Source organism: Microcebus murinus, chromosome 9 (genome assembly GCF_040939455.1).
Source record: "Microcebus murinus isolate Inina chromosome 9, M.murinus_Inina_mat1.0, whole genome shotgun sequence".
NCBI classification, from domain to species: Eukaryota; Metazoa; Chordata; class Mammalia; order Primates; family Cheirogaleidae; genus Microcebus; species Microcebus murinus.
Window position 1 is genome coordinate 49,918,803 of NC_134112.1, and position 19,771 is coordinate 49,938,573.

Genomic DNA, 19,771 nt, shown 5'->3' on the forward strand with positions numbered 1-19,771 from the left:
AACAGCATGAGAGAAAATGTTGTCCAACCTAGAATTCTACATCCAGACAAATTAGTTATCAAATGTCAGAATAAACTCATGTGATTTTCAGACATGATAGGTCTAAAATATTAAACTGTATGGAGGGTAGCCGGTCCAGGTAGAAGCAGGTAAGAAGGCTTTGTCTTCAGCAGATGATGTCAATATATTATCAAATGAACATCCTGAAAAGATATTTAGATATCTGACAGAGAATTTCAGATTGAATTATTGATAAATATATTTTTTCAAAAATCAAGAAATACAATATAACAATTAATACCACAGAATAAGTGAGATTACATTAGTGATAAATATATTTTTAAACTAAGCAAAAACAGAGAAATTGGCAATATGGAAGACTAGAAGCAGCCTACACATACCACTTTCATGGAGAAGATTGAAAGTGGCAAGTGGATGGTCACCTAGGAATCGATCATCTGGGAGAGAGCATAGGGAATCAACAGAGAGCTGAAAGGAGACACCCAAAGTGAAGAAAAGGGAAAAGAGGTGACTCACTCTGTGGGGGGTACACAGAGAAGGCTCCCACATATGGGAGGTAACATGTGGGTACCATATAGCCTATTCTGGTGATGGGCACACTAAAAGCCCTGATTTCATCATGATACAATTGATCTATGTAATAAAAAACACTTGTACCCCCTAAATTTTTAGAAATAAAACTAAGCAAAGATAATATATTTGTTAACTCCAATTGAGCAAGAAAGAAATAGTAATCATAGTTTATCACGATTTGCATTCCAAATAATTTTCATAGTCTTAGGTAAATAAATATGAAAACTAATATAATCAAAATGGCAATAGAAATATATTGGGACACTGATAGAATGGGAAGTGTGTATGTTAGTAGTGTCAAAGTGGGAGGACCTGGTAAAACAGACCTAAATCTTTATTAGAAAGTCAATAGAGAAAGTTTAAACTTCTTAATAACAATAAAACAGCAATGAAAGCATGTCAGTCAGGGATGTAGATGTTAATACCAAAAGATTAAACTAATTACATTATTAGCCAATTCATTATTTCCAGCTTGAAATCTTTAACTGTTCAGTTTCTCACTACCCTCAACCTTTTCTTCCTTTAGAATAAGCAGTGGTTAATTCAATCTATGTGTTCCAACCCAATTATTATGAACATAGATCCTCAATTAGAGTTATTCTATAAAAATTGAATTTGTTCATTCATAAACATATTTGAATGATGAAAATATATTTCTTCAACCTAAATTACTCTGAATTGTAAGCAAATGTGAAGAATTCAGCCACCATTTCTGTCCTTTCCCAAGCTATCTGCCATCTGATTTTTCAGAGTTAGTATAAGGTTATTTGGGAGTTGGCCTTGTCAATACATTTTTCAAACTTCCTAAGTCACGAGAAACATTTATATCTGTCTATCCTTTAAATGGTAAAACCTGGGTTTTTGTGTAAAAAAGAAAATTGATGTTTGACACTGAAAGTTCTATCACCCTTCATATAGGAGTTAGTTTTAATATCAGAACAAGAAAAGAATTGTCCCTAATTTCCATACTAAATAGGGTATTATGTCATCCATGAAGGGCTTTAACCAATAGTTAAAAGATGAAAGGTTTCTTAAGAGGACAAATGTTTCAGCCACGCACAAGTTATTTAGCTCCTGTCATCAATGGCGAGTGTTACAGTGCCAGACTTCATGAACACAAGATGAACAGCCTGGAATAAGCAATGCATAAGAACTTTCCCAGATGCAGTCAACCCACTTTCTGCCTGCTCACAATTTTACATACCTTTCGGTAACTCTGAGTCCAAGATGTAAAATGCAGCAGTCAGGGATATCACATGGATTTATGGCCTTTTCTGGAAAGCTGGGGGAGTCCTGCCCTGGGCAAGGATTATAATCACTCAGATACATAGAGTTTCTTTTTTTCTCCTGTAGCAGATGTAACATTGAAATCTTATTTCAGGAAGCCACTTAAACATAATTCAAGTCAAAGATATAAGTGAAAAACCCATTTAACTATTTCCTAGCCCAAGTACAAAAATTAAACTGAATGTAATGGGGGACATAATCTGCTTTTGCAGTAGGCTGCAAATCCTTTAATGAAGCAGCCACATTATAGTTTCCCTGAGGGCAACTGCCAATGGATACTTTAACACAGGGCAAAGCACTTTAACTCCTGTGGTGACACAGAGGCTGGTGGAGGGGACAGACTTGGGAAGGAAGGTAGCCTTAGTATTTGCCAGCCTTCAAGCTCAAACCAAATCCAAACATTTCATATTTTATAACATTCCCCTAAAAATCCCCAGGCCACATTTATGGTACTCACACATCCATAATGCAATGCTTCTGCAAGAAAAGAACAGTACTGTGTCATTTAGTCCAAAATTTATGATACACTCCACTTCCTCAATGGACATGTTAATAGTATTAACTGGTACAATTTATTGAGCATCTTCTCCATGCCAGGCTCTGACCAGACACTTCAAGTACATTGTCTCAAGTCAATTTCACGATAATTCTTGAGATAGTTGCTGAGATACTTACTCTACAAATAAGAAAACTAAATTTTATGGAGGTTAAGTATTTTTTCTTGTAAGTGTCATGGCCATGATTAGAAATCACTTTGTTATATCTTTCCTACTCCTCACAAGACAATAATTCCATCTTATAACAGAATACATAAATAACATGGAGGGTTTTTTTCTCCCTCAGAGAAGCCATGTCTGCTCAGATCACCTCCTTAAGAATCCTTTTCTAGGAGCTTTTCTTTTACCCTTGAATATCATTCCTTTATCACTTCACCACCCCAAGAATATAGATATGAGAAAAGAAGGAGAAATTAAGGTTGATAGATACCACAGACAAAGGAGAAAGAGATGAGGAGGTAGAACTTTGTTTTATTTAAAAATATGTAACTATAACAAAAATGTGAAGCTAATATGGAAAATATCAACAAGTGCTAATTCTAAGTAGGCAGCTTATTTGTTTCTGTTATATAATCTTTGTACTTGTCTGTATATTAGAAAAGTTTTGTATTTCATTAAAGAAATTTTAAATAAATAAGTAGGTATGGACAAAATCGGGACATAAATATTAACACCACTATAATGTATTAGGATTTGGTCTAAAAGTAGTAGTCAGCTATTGGAGTTTCTAAGAAGGGAAACAACAGTTTTGAGACTGTGATAACTCTCATAGTTGAGTGAAGAATGGATTGAAAGGGGAAGAGATGAGGTCAGGGGAATAAGGTGAAAGACCCTCTCCACAGTAGTGGTAGTAGGTGACCAGATCTGAGCTATGTCAAGGGCAGAGGGGATAGAGGATGGGATACAAATGAGAGAGTTTTGGTGACAAATTCCATAGGACTTTGTGGCCAATGGCCTATCCAAGACAGGGGTAGAGAGAAGAATCAAATATAACCTTTAGTTTCCTGGATAGTTGGTTAAACTGATATAAAACCAAGAAGAAAGTAGCATAGGTTTGGGAGAAAAAGTCATCATTTCAACTTGGTGCTCTTAGCTGACAGGACATCAAAAGTAAGAAAACCATAGACAATTAAAAATAGGAGACCCAAGCTCCAGAGGAAGAAGGGGGCTGAAGACAGTTAACCAAAGTTCTTCTGTACAAATAGGATCATCAAGGCCATGAAGGTAAATAGGACTGATCAAAAACAAGAGCCAAATGAAAGCAAACAGGTATATGGAGAATGGGGAGGAAGTTCTGACTCCAAAGTACAATAGAGTTAAGAGATATCTTCCTCACGTGAACACATGGTCAGTAAGGAAATCCTCAGGACCTTGAACAGCTCCTGAGGGCATCCAGGCAGAAGAGAATTGACAGCATACCTATTATGTTCCAGGGACTACTGTAAATGATTAGAATAATCTTACTTAAGCTCTATCCAGGAAAATATAAGAGCTTGAGCCCATCCTCTGAAGTGAGGTATCACAAGAATGGAAGAATAGGCACCACATGTACTCACCATCAAACTGGCACTGACTGATAAACACTAAGGTGCTCACACAGTAGTAATATTCTTTGGGGGTAGGGGGGTGGGGTGGGTAAACTCACAACTAATGGACGTGGTGAGTGTTGTGGGGGAGGAAGGGCACGTCTCAAATCATGGTTGGGATATTGAAAAGTCATAACATGTAACCAAAATGTTTGTATCTCCATAATTTCCTGAAATAAAAAATAATTTTTTTAAAAAAAAGAATAATCTTACTTCTTCCTCCCAACAGCTCTGCAGAGTGGTATAATGATGCCCATTTTATAAAATAAGAAACTGAAGCTCAGACATAGGAAGGAATTTGCCCAAATTCACACAGCAAGTGCCAGACCAAAGATTCAAATCCACATTTGAATGATTTCAAAGTAAATGTCCCTTATTGTAAGTTCTAAAATGATCCATCTGGGGAGCAATTTACATGTTTCTGATAGGTCCTATCTTTTAAAGGGACATGGAATAATTCAAGTATGCTAGACCCCTTACAGCATGGTTGAGAGTATTTCATTATTACTCCAAATAACCATTTGTTTGGATTTAAACTGAGCCTGCTTATGACTTCATTACCTTCTATCTTTGTAATTTTTCTCTGGGAAGTGAGAGAGTAGTTGCAAAGAATTTATGCACTTGGGTCCAGATACTCATTTTTCTAACAAAGCAACCAGGGCAACACATTTGTTTCTCATCAGTTTTCCTTCCGTGCTAAAAAAGTGTTTAGTCAAAGAAATAAATTAGCAGCAAACTTGGGAGGCCCTGCCTTAGCGCCAGCTCTGTGACTGCCAGCTGCACATAAATAATGAGTGAGAAAGTGAAAGCTTAGATCTCTGAATTGGGAGGAGTTAGTGGGTGAACCCTTGTGTAACCTGACCTTTAGCAGGTACCCAGTAAGGTCTCCATCTACTTTTACACCACCTGAACACTGTCTCTGCAATCCTTAGCATAAAAGAAGTAGGTGAGAAATATGCTTTAGAAATAGCAGTATAGTTGATAAATCCTTTCTCTCACAAATCGAACCAATGGTGTCTAAGTCTACAATTCCCATTTACAATTCAAGACTTGACCTATTCCAAGTGGTTCATTGGCAGCTCATAATTAATGAAATAAATTTCTACAGGAGGAAAAACCATGGAGGTAAACAAAACAAAACAAAAATAAATATTATTGTTGCCATTCTTCCCACAGTCAAGATACACTGAGGATTAGGGCTTCTGAAAGGTCAAAACAGATAGATAACAAGTGAGTTAAATTCCAAATCTGCACTTGACTCATGTTACTGCTCAAGAGATAGGATAATGTTGACCAATCTAAACTCTCCACACTAGAACTCACAAGCAAGAACATTCTTTTAAATAAAGCCCAAATTTAAAAGTAGCCAAAAAAGTATCCTTTTAAAATATGTCCCACTCTTTGAAAATGATTCCTTGATATTATACTATCATAAACATCCTGATATGTTGTATCACTTATAATGTTCAAGAACCTAATGACCTTAACCAAACTTATATAGAATAAATTTTGCACAGAGAAGTAGAAAGTATCTTGTAACTTAGTCATTGACATTAAAGGAGGGAAATTTTGGGAAACCTGAGGTACTGGTAGATGGCTACAAATATATATTTGTTCACTGCCATCCTGGGTGAGCCTCATCAGATAGTAGCACACAAAATATTTAAAGAACACAGAATGAATCTGGCACAAGTCTGTAAGATCTAGCTGTTGCCAGCACAATGTTAGTAAAGTGCATAAATCATTCCAGGCAGATTAAAGAACTATGCAAACTCTAAATCATTTTTTTCTCTGATCTGGTGTGGAAGTGATAAACAAACTAAAAATCAGCCTTGTGTCCATTTCTCACTTTAGTGCACTGACTTGTTAATCCAGTGGTTTAGTGTTACAGTCAGCCATTTCAAATCAAGAGTCCCACTCCACAAACTCATATTTTACAATATCAACTGTGTACCATATGTAAACAAGTATGGTAAGCCCATGAATCAATGAGACACTTGCATAAACATGTCCATGTGGCAGTAGAATACTATTAAAAGAAAAAGAAATAGTAATTTAAGGAAAAAAGTAACCCAGAGGAATTTATATTCACTCCTTCTCTTTTTAATGGCTTTAAATATTAAAAGCATAAATACATTATGAAAAGAGTAAAATATTACTATGTGATGTTTTACATAAAGTGTGCATATTCATTTTGGTTTCTTTAAATCTCTCATTCTTATAAGCACTATCCAAATCAAAGGAAATATTGATATAATTAAGGTTCTTTGCAGAATTTATTTTAATCTTTTAGCTTTGCATTAATAGTTTTTATAAAATATATATATAAACATATATAAACTATATGTTCTGTTTCAAGACAGTTCAGTCAACTATTACTCATACACATCCATGAGTACATGTTTCAAATGCTGAAAACAAAAAAGCTTTGATTTGCTAGTGCCTTAGAAAGACATCAGAATTTGAACGTGGATTGAAATTCAGTAACTGATTTAGTTTTCAGGACATAGTTCCTTTCTATGATCAAGGGACATTTTTATGGAATGTACACTCCATACTAATTTCCCAGATTTGGCCCATTTGAAGCAGAAGCCTGTCTGTACTGCCAACAGGGTCTGGGAAATCATTAATACAGCTCAGAAATATGGATGGTCTTGCTTTATGCCTCTCTGGTTTAATCTCAAACTATCCCAATTCACGGGTAAAGAGGAAAAATCAGACTCATTGATTTTATTACTATATTTCATCAATTCTAACACATTTTTGCATATTTAACCCCTGCTAAAATTGTGATGTATCTTTAATCTATAGCATCTTAGAATTAACTAGAAGCATTTTTCTTTCTAAATGGCATATAAAATAAGTGTGTATGCTATTATTGATGGCATTCTAGATTAGATGAAATATGGTATAGTTAAATCTCACTATTTCTTAGTATAATAAATATCACTCCAAGTCAGTAAAAGCAACAGTTCTTAATTATAGAGTTTTTTTAAGTGCAGTTTTATTCTTTTACTTACTCTAATAGCAATTTGCAATTTAAAGACCTGAAAGAGATTTTAAAGTGTAAGTTTGCTAGAGGGATTATATTACAGTAATAGCAGTAAATATATAAATGCTTAATATTTACCAAGGTCTATGATATAACCTTTCTATATGTATTTTTCTTATTTAAACCTCTTAACAACTCTATCTTTCAAGAATTTGAAGGGGGAAACGCAAACCTATTCCATACCTAAGTTATGAGCCAATTGAGAACAAAACAAATGATAAGATAGAAGAGATATCCAAATACTACCTTTATTGCTGACAGGGCTGATATATGAGAATATGGCTTATCTGCAGGAAACAAGACTTATGCAGAAAGAAATAGAAGGGTAGAAAAAGAGTTTGCCACTTAGCATACGAGGAATATATATTAGGAAAAATATTATTCCTATTATGAAGAAGAAAACAGAGGTGTAGAGAGGTCCAACTGCCAGGTGGAAAGGGTAGCAGAATATGCCACTCCAAAATATGCCCGACTGGCATAGGATTTCATTGAGCTAGAAGTAATTGAGAAAAAAAAATATATATATATATACACATATATATATTTTTGTTACATATATATATATTTTGTTACATATATATATGTATATATATATATGTAACAAAAGCTCTCTGCCTTCCCCCATTTGCCTAAAAGCAGGATATAAATTTATAAATATGTCCCACCTTCAGTCTCTACTAGGAAGTATAACCTGATCACCAAATACAGCTTTAGACCCCTATCAGCCTGTAGAAGGCACCAAAGGATTCTATTTTATTAACTAGACTTTATCAACCATAAGTTTCCCACTATTTACCTTCCCGCAAGTTGTCGCCTTTAGAGACTCAATGTCCTTTTCCTTTGTCTTGTCATTTCTCTAAAAATTTATTTTTCATTTTTAAAAATGCTATATAAACTATAGTTCTAGACCACCTCTTTGAGAATCACTCATTCCATGGGTATCTCCCACATATACATGAAATATACATGTTCATAAACTTCTGTTTTTGCTCTTGTTAATCTGCCTTTTGTTACAGGATTTACAGTTGAGAACTCAGAAGAGTGGAAAGAAAATTATTTTTTCATCACCTACAGATGTTAGAATATAAAGACAAACTTTTCTAAAATTGTATCAATAATCTCTCCAGTCATTAGTTTGTTCAAACTTTTACTTTGCAGACACAATAAATTTCATGCCCTTCCCTTCTAATCAATATAAACATTGGGCAAGTTGCTTAACCTTTCTGTGCCTTTGTTTTCCCATCTGTGAAATGGGGAGTAGTAATAGCACCCACCTTAAAGGGATGTTGCAAATAAGAGAACTGATCAGAGCAACATGCTTAGAAAAGAATCTGACAGTGTAGCCAACTCAATAAATGTTGGCTACTAAGAGGTCAAACTATACATTTTTGCCATTTTTAAGTGAAAATAGGCAAACAAGCAATTTCTTATGGTTAAATCCACTAGTATCTGAAAGAATCATGTGTGACTATCATTTCAGGGTTTAACACTGACTCACCATGATTGTTCTAACCAAAGAATGTTATAGTCATGAAAATGCTTCAGTTCTCTAATAAAAACTGGCAAAGCCAGGGTTCAAACATAAAGGAAGTTTCTATGATATAATACAATCCTGTTCAAAAACCTCCCCAGATGATAGTGCTGTTCTGATTAGTCAGTTTTCTTCTCTAGTCTTCCTATAGATAAAGTGGGCAGGCTTAAAAATTAATTAAAGACAGTAAATTATCTTTTCAAAGTGTTTAACAACTCTGAGTAGCCTCTCTGGCTTCTTTTCACTTTCCTGTGCAAGATGACTGAACTTGCAATGAAGCTGCTGCCCCTATCGTAGTATAAACCCCAAGAATGTAAACACCACACTAACAACTAAACAAACTTTTTCACTGGAAAGGTTTTAATGCTCCTGAGTTTAAGAAGGAAAATCAAATATGTTATTGTTTTATTTTCCTTATCTTTATCAAATTTATAGAAATAAGGTAGAAGAAATAAAAACACTTTTAAAATGCTAGGTATGTACTTAAAGACCACCTCAATTGCCTCTTTCTAAAAATAATGCTTGATTATTTTTTTAATTTACTAATATCCAGTTCTATCTTCTAGTTGTTTAAATTTCTTATTTCTTTTTAATCTTAGCGGCTAGAAGCAACTATCCTATGACTCCAGTAACCATTTGCATCTTTGGAAGCTTAAGAAAAGATTATGTTCAGCAGATTTTTCTAGTTACAATATTTCTTTATTCAGTTTTGTGATTTGCATTAATTATTTTCCCCATTTTATTCATTTGTTGGTATGGGATGAAATGCATTATAAATTTAAATTCTGAGATACACAACAAAAATGTTTAAGAATCCCCCAGTCCTTTGTGAACACTAATTTCAATATTTACTTAATGGAAAGGGACTTCATTTTATGCCTTGCTCCTTGTAATTCTGGTTGTCATTAGCCATAGTTAGGCCTTTGAGAGTAAGCTCCTAATGAAAACATTACACTGATAGTCCCTCTTTTCACCCTTCCAGCTAAATACACATTTCTTACCTTCTCTTCCAATATTTATCATAACTCTTTAAGGCAATGTTTAAAAAGAGAGATCTTTGAATATTTATTTTCCCCATAGAAATGAGCATAACTGCAGCATATTTTATGTATTCGATACATAGTTGGTGAATGAATTCACCTCTAAAAAGATTCCACACAGTAGAATCTTGGAGAATTTCATGAGATCTGAGCTCTGAGTTGGTTTTCTGAAGGGACTGATCTTTCAGTGGTATTTTGAATATAGGGAAAGGAAATAGGAAGTCAGACATATAGGAAAAAAGGGAGGAAACCATCTATCTAAAGTAACGAGAATGATAATATAGCCATGAAAAAATTAAAAAATGATACTGGAACAAGGTTACTGGAAAAAACTGATGAAACAGGGACCAGCATTTAATGGAGAGAACAAGGGGCTCTGGAAGATAATAAGATATGATCAGACAAACTTACCAGACACCCAGAGTACTTAATACTTAGCGTGCCCTATATTCTTGTAGCAGCAGTATCGATGTACTGAATGAATGTTGGGCTAATTGGAATAAACACCCATCTATTTTATTTGAGTAATATGGCTTTGACAACATTTTAAGTTTTACGGGTGCTACCATCTGGTCTTTACCACCATTCTTTTGTTGTATATTTCTATTAATAGATGTGCTTCTCTGCTGAACTCACAAATTTACTGGTTTGGGAGCTACTTACAGTTAAAACTTTAAGAGAACATTGTTGGTCTCTATATTTAAGTAACAAATTAGTTTTGTACATGGGGCTTTTTAGATGCAAAAATGTAAGCCATATTCTTAGGAAAATTCCAGGTCTCAGGGCACTTATTAAAAGATTAAGCTTGTAGCATAAAACTCTTGGAGCTCTAGCTTCCAACCCAGCCTCTCCTACAGAGTATGTACATAACCAAAGAACTTCCTATAAACAAAATCTAGAATAACTAAAATTTCTTTGGAGAAGTTATATGTAAAGACACATTTAATAAGCATTTATAATCATATAGTTTTATAGGTTTGGGATATGTTTGATAGAAAAGTTGTCTATGTACCTGAGACCAAATGGCCCTAAATAAGAGAAAAAATAAAAAAAAAAAAAAAAAGAAAAGTTGTCTATACTAAGAAGAATAGAATTTGAAGTAGCCAAGAAAAAAGGTTGTTTATTGAGTGCTTTTCTTCCCCTACTGGTTGTATAATTAAAAATAACACATGCAAAGTAGTGAGAAGCATTGCTTACATAATGAATTGCTTACACAAAGTTCAGAAGCCATCTGAACTTTGAACTTCTCCTCATGTTAATGCGGCTTTGAGGATAGCTCCCCTCATGTTGGCTTTGAGGATGGCTCATGTTTATATACCAACTATACTTCCTAAATTTCATTAGGTAACATGTCTCCAATTACATACACTAACTATGACAGAGGGTCATTTCATTATTTTTAAAAAATTTAAATGTAGTAATACAACATGATAGGAGATTAAGAAGTAGGATTTTGAATGTGACTGAGATGATAACTTCATAAGCCAAAACTTCAGCATTATTTTATTTCTGTCAAATACAATAGCAGGGGTAAAGTTACTCATTGCCTAAAGAGATGTTCAAAGGTAGCAAAGCAAATATAAATTTGTAGAAGCCTCATCATTGTTCATTATCTTTTATTATCTTTGTTCTTACTTTGCTGTGCAAACTTGGCCAAATTATTTCAGTTCTTTTTAGTAGGGTTCTTTCTCCACCAAGTAGAGAATTGTCAATTACCCCATGAGCTAGTACTATGTAGTCAATAAATCAGAAAATTTGGATTAACAATCAGAATTTTAATACTAGATAATCCAATGACCCTATCTCTGTGTATGGAGATTTTGTTTTAGAATAGGGAAGAGCAATTAACTTTCACAAACAGATGGCATTAGATTACAAATAATGCCAGACTCCTCTAAATAATGCATGGAGGTTAAATCAAAGGACAGCATTATTTTAACCCCAATATCTTAAAAAGTCCCTGAAAATCAAGTGATCAGAAAAAAGTCCCTGACACTTGTTTAAATTTACATATTTTAGGAAACCTTTAAATAATCAAAAAGAGTTTAGAGTTAATCAGCTTAGCATTATTTATTCAGAGAGACTATGCAGTTTGTCCTATAACTGACCCTGACTCCACCACCTCCATGTGCCCTGCCTCAGCATGGCTGAGTTCGGCCATGGGGTACAAGCTTCAGATGGGCCTGTCATGAACCTCACCCCAAAATGCGTGCCATCATAGCTCCCTCCCCAAACATACATTGAGAACTTATCATTTGCCAGCCTTTAGGAATACCAAAGTGAATAAGGAGTTCATATTTTAATACATTCCTATATATATTATTTTAGATAGTATTTGTACTCATCAAAGTGGAAAGAAAAGACACTAGCTCAACAATTGAATGCAGAAGGATATGGAATCATCTGATATAGCTAAAGCAAAATAGGATCACAAATCACTGCCATCGAGAGGAGGGTCTCTTTGTATGGCCTAGGACCTTCAATGGGGTTATGCAACAACTTGGGGCTTTCCATGGCTACCCTACAGTGAAGATTCCTATTACATTATAAGATCCTTCTCCATTAGTACTATGTCTTGTATATTTATAATAAGTTTCTGCTAAGCCACATAAAGTGCTATAAACATGAGATGCCCCACATGTTCATTTGATAAATATCTGTGAAGCAGAGACTACATACAAAGCATACTACATATACTGGGTTTGAGGACAGGGAATGTGATAATGAATAAAAGTGGGTCCCTACTCACAAAGAAATTACATTTGAGGAAGGAGAGACAGATAAATAATTATATAATACAAACTATTCATTATTGCATTATGGAGAAGAAAGTAATCATATTTTATTTGTAGAGATTTATTTGTGGGGCAGATTTATAAAAGCATTGACATTGAACTGAACATATGAGAAAAAATAGAATTTTGTTAAGTGAACTAAGAGGAAGGACATTCTAGGCAGACAGAATGTCAAAATTATATTCATGGAGGTGGGACAGAACCAGATGTTTTCAGAGAATATCTAATACTGTATTTCATTCTTGCTGGTTAATAGCAACAAGGAATGAGGGAGGAGGGGGGGAGGGGAGGAGGGGAGGAGGGGGGAGGGGGAGGGGGGAGGGAGGAGGGAAGAGGGAGTAGGGAAGAGGGAGGAGGGAAGAGGGAGGAGGGAGGAGGGAAGGGGGAGGAGGGAGGAGGGAGGAGGGAGAAGAAGAAGAAGAAGAAGGAGGAGGAGGAGGAGGAGGAGGAGGAGAAGAAGGAGAAGAAGAAGGAGAAGAAGAAGGAGAAGAAGAAGAAGGAGAAGAAGAAGAAGAAGGAGAAGGAGAAGGAGAAGGAGAAGGAGAAGGAGAAGGAGAAGGAGAAGGAGAAGGAGAAGGAGAAGGAGAAGGAGAAGGAGAAGGAGAAGGAGAAGGAGAAGGAGGAGAAGGAGAAGGAGAAGGAGAAGGAGAAGGAGAAGGAAAAGGATAAGAAGGAGAAGGAGATAATACCGAAGCAGGAAGATCTCTGAATAGCATGTTTAAGGATATGTGTTGCCCTATGCAGGCAATGGGGAACCAAAGGTACAGAACCCATCTTGTTACTGGGACCATTCAGGCTTACCCCCAGGGTAGAGATTAGCAAACCAATAATTAGAGACCTTTAGCAATTTTGATGACATCATACAAATAAATAATAGCTGCATCATTGAATATTTTTCCATAGGGGGTTATAATGATACAGGCTCTACTTGTGGAATGTTAACTTAGAAATATGTTATGGAATTAGCAGAATAAGGTGAGATTGAGGATGGAAAAAAACCAGTTAGAGAGATCTGTCAGAGACTAAGACATTGTAAGAAACTGAAACAAGATGGCTATAAAAATGGAAAAGAAATTATAGATGATGGTGATGATGATGATGTACAAATGAATTTACATAGTGATTACTGGACTAGGCACTATTTGGAATACTTTACATATGTCAATGCATTTGGTCATCATAACAACCCTATAGGTATATGTTGTTGTTATCCCATTTTACAGAAGAGGGAATATAATCTTAGAGTGATAAAGAGATAACCAAGACCACAGAAGTTCCTTGGAGGACCTGGGATTTAAACTGCAGAATTCTGGCTCTAAAGTCTAATTTCCTAAATAATGAAAACAAAAAACCTCATGGAGTGGAGTCTACAACTAGAACTAGGGACTTGATACCATAGGTGAAAGAGAAGGATCCAAAGCAGTGTCAAAAGGTTCAAACTAGGGAAATGGTGACTTTCAAAAAATGGAAATGGGATGTCCTCAAAAGATTATTTGAGACATGTTTGGTTTTAGATGCTGGTGAGATATCAAGGGAGCAAGGGAGAAATTAGGAAAGAAAAGAATAATGTTTAAGAGAGAGATTTTAAACTTAAAAGAGTAGATGACAGAGATAAACATTGGAAGTGAACCATAAAGAAGTGAGAGTCCAACTCTCCTGAAAAGCCTTGAGGAAAAAGAACCGAAATGGGCTCATCATTAAGGAGCAAATGGACAAGGAGCTCATGAAGGACTCTAAGAGCTTTCAGAGAAAAATGAGGAGAAACAAGAAAGTTCAGTGTCATGGAATCCAAGAGCAGAATATTTCTCAAAAGGTCTTGTGTTTAGCAGAGATCAAAGACGGACAATGAGAAAAGGTGCTGTCATTTGTAGCTAGGAGTCACTGGTGAGCTCTGGCGGGGCTGGTACAGGAGAGCCATGGGGGCAGGAGTCAGATTAGAGATCATTAGGAAGGCCACGGTGTTGGATACTGTGGTGATAAAAGATGGCAGAAGAAGAGGCTGATAACTTAAGAGTAATGGAGAATCATGTGAGGTTTTTGGAAATTGCTGAAAGGCAATCATATCTGTAGGCAAAAGAGGTCCTTATTGTGTGATTTGTTTATATCAACATTAACAACATTTATATAAAAAAAAAAGTTACTCAAGTTACTAAATAAGTTAAGAGAGGGCCTAACATATCTAGGAAATAAAATAATTGTTCAACAAAACAACCAACTCTTGAGGACAAGATGGCCAATTAGAGACATTGGTTGATGGATCGACCCAAAAAGAAGAAAAAGTTTCAGGTGAAAAAGCATAGCCCAGGTGAAATGCTGAGGGAAAGGTGCCACAACCTACCCTTACCCTCTGGTAACTTCCATCCCACAGGAGGAAGCTGGCAGAGCAGAAAAAGGGGCAAGATTTTGGTATAGAATGACCACCAAGGGATTCAGAGCCCAATGGAAAACATAGGTGAGAGTGTCTACTTTTCCTTCCCTTGTGCCTGTGGCAGTCCACCAGTTCTGGAGAACCCTTCTACCCTGCTGAATATAAGTGCTTGCTACCATAGGCAAACTGAGAGCTATTAGGAGCAAAGCACTGGGCTGCAGGGCCACACAGGGTTGCTTCCCCCACCACAGACCCGAGCTGAGACAACAGGCACCACATTGCCTGCACACAACCCAGGTGCCGCTATCCTGCCAGGGAAGTTGCAGCCCTTCAGTCTCCCTGTCACTGGGTCCCACATAAACATTCCCCAGCACCCGCTTGGACTGTGACAACCACAAAGGAACAGAAAGACACAATACAGCAGCAGTATTCCCAGAATTCTGGCCTATGGGGTAGGTTGCCCCTAGGGAACTGGGAAGTGCCATGAAGGCTTTTTAGGACAAAGGAAGGTGATAAGATTGTGTGCCCACTCCAGAGCAGAAGCAGTAACAGAAGACAGGAAGGGACATGAAGATGGGAACCACCTCTTCTCCAACCACCAAATGCTGGGGACATAGCTACCTCTGCTCCCAAGCATGAGCTTTTGGCACAGGTTAGCTGTGGGACAACCAGATCTAGGTCTGCATATATCCCCAATAGTACCGTTTACCTACCAGGGCTGGGGTTTTGCACAGAAGGTGCCGTTCATGTCCCTCCCTTCACAGACAAGCAGTGAGTTAGCAGTGGTCCAAACCGAGAATCTCAACCCCTAGTTCTCAATATTACTGGATCCACAGCCAATACCCCCAACACCCACTGTCCCACCACTGACAGGGCACCTACCACACCCAGGATTCCACTGAGTTCGGGGCTCACTTCCCCGCAGCAAGTAGTTTCCTGTGCCCCAAGAACAAAAGCTACAGCCTCCCCTGAGGAAGGATGGGGCTAGCAGTCTTCTCTCGGAGCTGCCTGTCCCTTCAGGGAAGAGTCTACTGCGCCTGTAGGTACATCCCTAAAGGCAAATCCTGGAAACGACTACACCTCCCCAACACAGCCCACAGCCAGTCTGGTAGCCCTGCATACAGTGGGAGCGGTGGAGCCCTGCCTCAACCACCTCTGCCGCAGCTGGGCTAAGATGGGAGCTGGGAATCTGGGCACATTTGTGAACCCAAAGAACAAAGACTGCTGCCACTGCCCAGAGAGGCAGCTGTCAGCAGCTTCTGCATCCCACAATTCCCCCACCTGCTGGACTCAAGCACACCATCCAGGAGCCTGGGAACTGGAGATTACCTAACCTAGTCCACAACTGCAAGAGTGGTATATGGGACTTTGGAGACTCAGAAGGAAGAAGGGTGGGAGAGTAGGTGGAGGATCAAAAATTACCTACCAGGTACAATGTACACTATTCAGCTGACATGTACACTAAAAGCCCTGACTTCACCACTATGTAATTCACCTATGTAACAAAAAGCCACTTGTACTCCCCAAATATATTGAAATTTTTTTAAAAATGTAAAAAAAAACAGTGAAGATAATGGTGCTATTAATGCTTTGCTTAAATGTAAGATCTCTAAAGCAATTTTAATTCTGGATTAATCAGTATTTTCTGCACATAAATATAATGTCAAAGATATGAAATAATGTTTTTTAAAATAGAAAATGAAAACATTTAAGGAAAAAAACTAAAATGATGAATCATTCTACTGTCATCACCAGCAAGCCACAATCAACCACCATCCAGGGAAATTATGTCATTCTTTCCTCTCTACCTTCAACATTCCTATATTACTGCACTTATCATCTGTTCTACTCCAATTAGATTCTACTTCAAGCAAAAGAGTCTTCTTCATTTCCATTCAGGTACTGAAGGAATATTTACTGGATTGAATTCTGTCAAATATGATAGACTTGAAAGGCCAGCTCAGTGCTTGAGACTGAAAATGTGAGAACCCCAATTCTTCTTTTCTAAGGGTTTTGATTCCATCGAAAAAGAACATAGCATACAGAGTTTAGAACCACCAGCTATGGTCTCCAATACATTCGGGCTCAAATCTTACCTCTGTTTTGCCTATATATGCAACCTTAGAAAAATTATTTAATTACAGTAAGTCCCAGTTTTCTCATCTATAAAATAAGACTAATGGGGCTAATAACAACATCTTTTATAAGGCTTTCATGAGGATTGTATGAGCTAATGTATGTGCAGTGTTTAGCACATGCCCTGATGCATATTAACCATTGTATTGCTGTTATTATTTTTTCCCTTTTTGTCCTGGAGGTTTACTTCCAATTTTTATCTCTGTCATCACTCTTTTTTACAGATTTCTAAGCTTTTCCTACTACACAGAGTATTACTGTGTAGAAATCCTCTGCATTCCTTCTAGGCATCATCCCATCATGTTTTCTTCTTCTGTCTTCCTTTTTAATTCTTTCTTCTTTTCCCTCTATTTCTCTTTTCTTTCTTCCTCCTTCTCCCTCCTCTCTCCTCTCCTCTCCTGTTTCCTCTTTCTTTTCTCACTCTTTCATCTTTCAAGACGAATGAGTATTATCAAATGCAATTAAACAAATAAAAGGGATGATATTTTTCGCTAGGGCGGCAGAATACCACAGACTGGGCTTGAATAACAGAAACTTATGTTTTCACAGCTCTGAAGGCTAAAAGTCCAAAATCAAGATGTCATCAGGTTTGGTTTCTTGTGAGGCCTTTCTTCGTGGATGTCAGATAGCCACTTGCTTGCTGTCCTCACAGCCACATGGCCTTTCCTCTGTGCACATGTCCCCAGTATCTCTTCTTCCTATAAGAACGCTAGTCACATTAAATTGGGGCTTATTCATATTACCTCATTTAACCTTAATTACCTCTTTAAAGGCCCTATTTCTAAAAACAGCCACATTCTAAAGTACTGAGAAGTAGGAGTTAAACATAAGAAATTTGAGGGGGCACAGTTCAGTCCATGACAGGAAGAAAAAGTAATCTTTTCCATTCTCTGCACCTATACATTACTTTAACTCAGGCAGGAAGAATGCTACTTCTTAAAAATAACTTTGAATATTGTCAAATAGATCATGTATTTCCCTTTGGTCAAAGGCATTGCTTAGAACATAAGAAAATATATCGAGCTTGTATATAATTTCTCTATATTGTAAGGAAGTATCCATTTTATGTAACATGTTTTAATTTAATCTGATATTTACTTGGAAAAAGTATAATGGCATTAGCATATTTAGAGCTATATCAAAGATATTGAGATGAATTCCTAAGTATATAGTATAGATAGTAGCATTTCAATTATATTTTGTTGATAAGTGGAAGGTAAATGCTACTGTATGCACTGCTTAACTATGGAACATCAAAAAGGGATTTTTTTTCTAATGTACAACAATTGGCAAAGTGTAAACACAGAATGTTGATGTTTTTCATGTTTCTTGTAAATGCTGAACCCAGTTCAGTTGCCAGAGGCAGAATGCCAGGCTATCAACTTCGAGAAGCTCAACTGAAGTGAAGCCTTTCTTCCAAAATCAGAAGGGCAAGGTGCCCAGAAAAATACCTCATCCTTGAAATACGTGAACACATTTAAGTACTTAACTTTTTCTTAATACACAATAGCTTTGCTGCAAACCAAAAGAAATTATCTTAACGTGTGAATTTGCTTCTGAGAATGTTGTAAATGTGCTTTTTAGTTATTAAATACTAGGTGTTAGGTCAGTATGAAGTATTCTTCTAACCCATAATGGTAAAAACAATCTTCAATCCAACTTTTATATTCTTTCATTATTTAAGGGAAATTTTGATACACAGTATTAATATTTTTGAATTATATTTTGACTCAATTATCACACACTGAAGAACATCTAAATATACTGAAATATTCCAAAGGGTGAGGAGAAATTATAGAACATGTAACTCTTGATGGCTACCCATTAGTGTCAGAAGAGAATTTGGCACAAAACAAATGTAAGAAAGCAAATGTAAAGACTACATTTTTGGATGGTAGATTTTAAAATATTGAATATTCACCAAGAATCTTTTTTAAAAATATTTTTTAAAAGTCTTAATTTGATCAGTTTTCTGTATACATAATATCATTATATATTTAAAGTGAAAAAGTTAAGAATAACATCAAATGGCATGCTATATAATTTAGTTAAGGATTAACTCAACAATATCATGCAATAAGACCTACTACTATTCATTTAACTATACAGAGCTAGAAAATTCAATCAAGTTACACATTCCCCAAATAAAAATTAAATCTTGAGAGCTCAATTAGCAAAATAAATTGTTTAGAATAATAATCCCCTCATAACCATATTATCTTATTTCTCCACTTTCTTTCACTAATGCACTGAATGTGCACTAGTGCACTGATGCACTGAAATGAATGCACTGAAACTTTTCAAATTAATTGGACTCTCCAAATGAGTAGTAGGAGAAACCAACTTCACATAGTTGAAGTTTACTGACACATAGTAATCAGCCAAAATGAGATTTCCAGGGTAAAAAGTTTATCTGCCTCAATCACATCCTTGATGTAGGCATGCAGTTTTGTGGTTTATCTCATTGACCCAGCTATTGAACCAATAGAAAAGTGGAGAAGGGAAGTGAGGGTGAGCAAGGAAGAGGAGGAGGAAGAGAAGCAGCAGCAAGAGGCAGGGAGAAAAAGCAAATCCAATGAACTCCAAATCCCAGATCAAAATGAAATATGGAAAGGGACTGAGAGTCATTCATGGACCTTGTCTTGTACATTCTCCAGACTTGCTGGATAATATTTATAGAAATGGCATAAGGTATATGTATACATGTTGCCAAAAGGTAAAACTGAGCTTCCTGGAAGCAATATTTAATCAGCAGTTATGCCCAGAAATGCAAAGAGGATGGCATGTTAAAGCAGCCTAGCTAATAATATGCACTCACTCAATGA

General features: G+C 36.4%; 1 protein-coding gene across 1 annotated transcript in view; it reads left to right on the plus strand.

Annotated features, from left to right (window-relative positions):
- The first annotated feature begins 10,372 nt into the window (after nt 1–10,372).
- SRI (sorcin) overlaps nt 10,373–19,771 on the plus strand; it is a 264,616-nt gene continuing 255,217 nt past the window's right edge. Inside the window, exon 1 of the mRNA XM_076006459.1 lies at nt 10,373–10,377. The gene's annotated coding sequence lies outside the window, so the exon portion shown is untranslated. The remainder of the gene's footprint in view (nt 10,378–19,771) is intronic.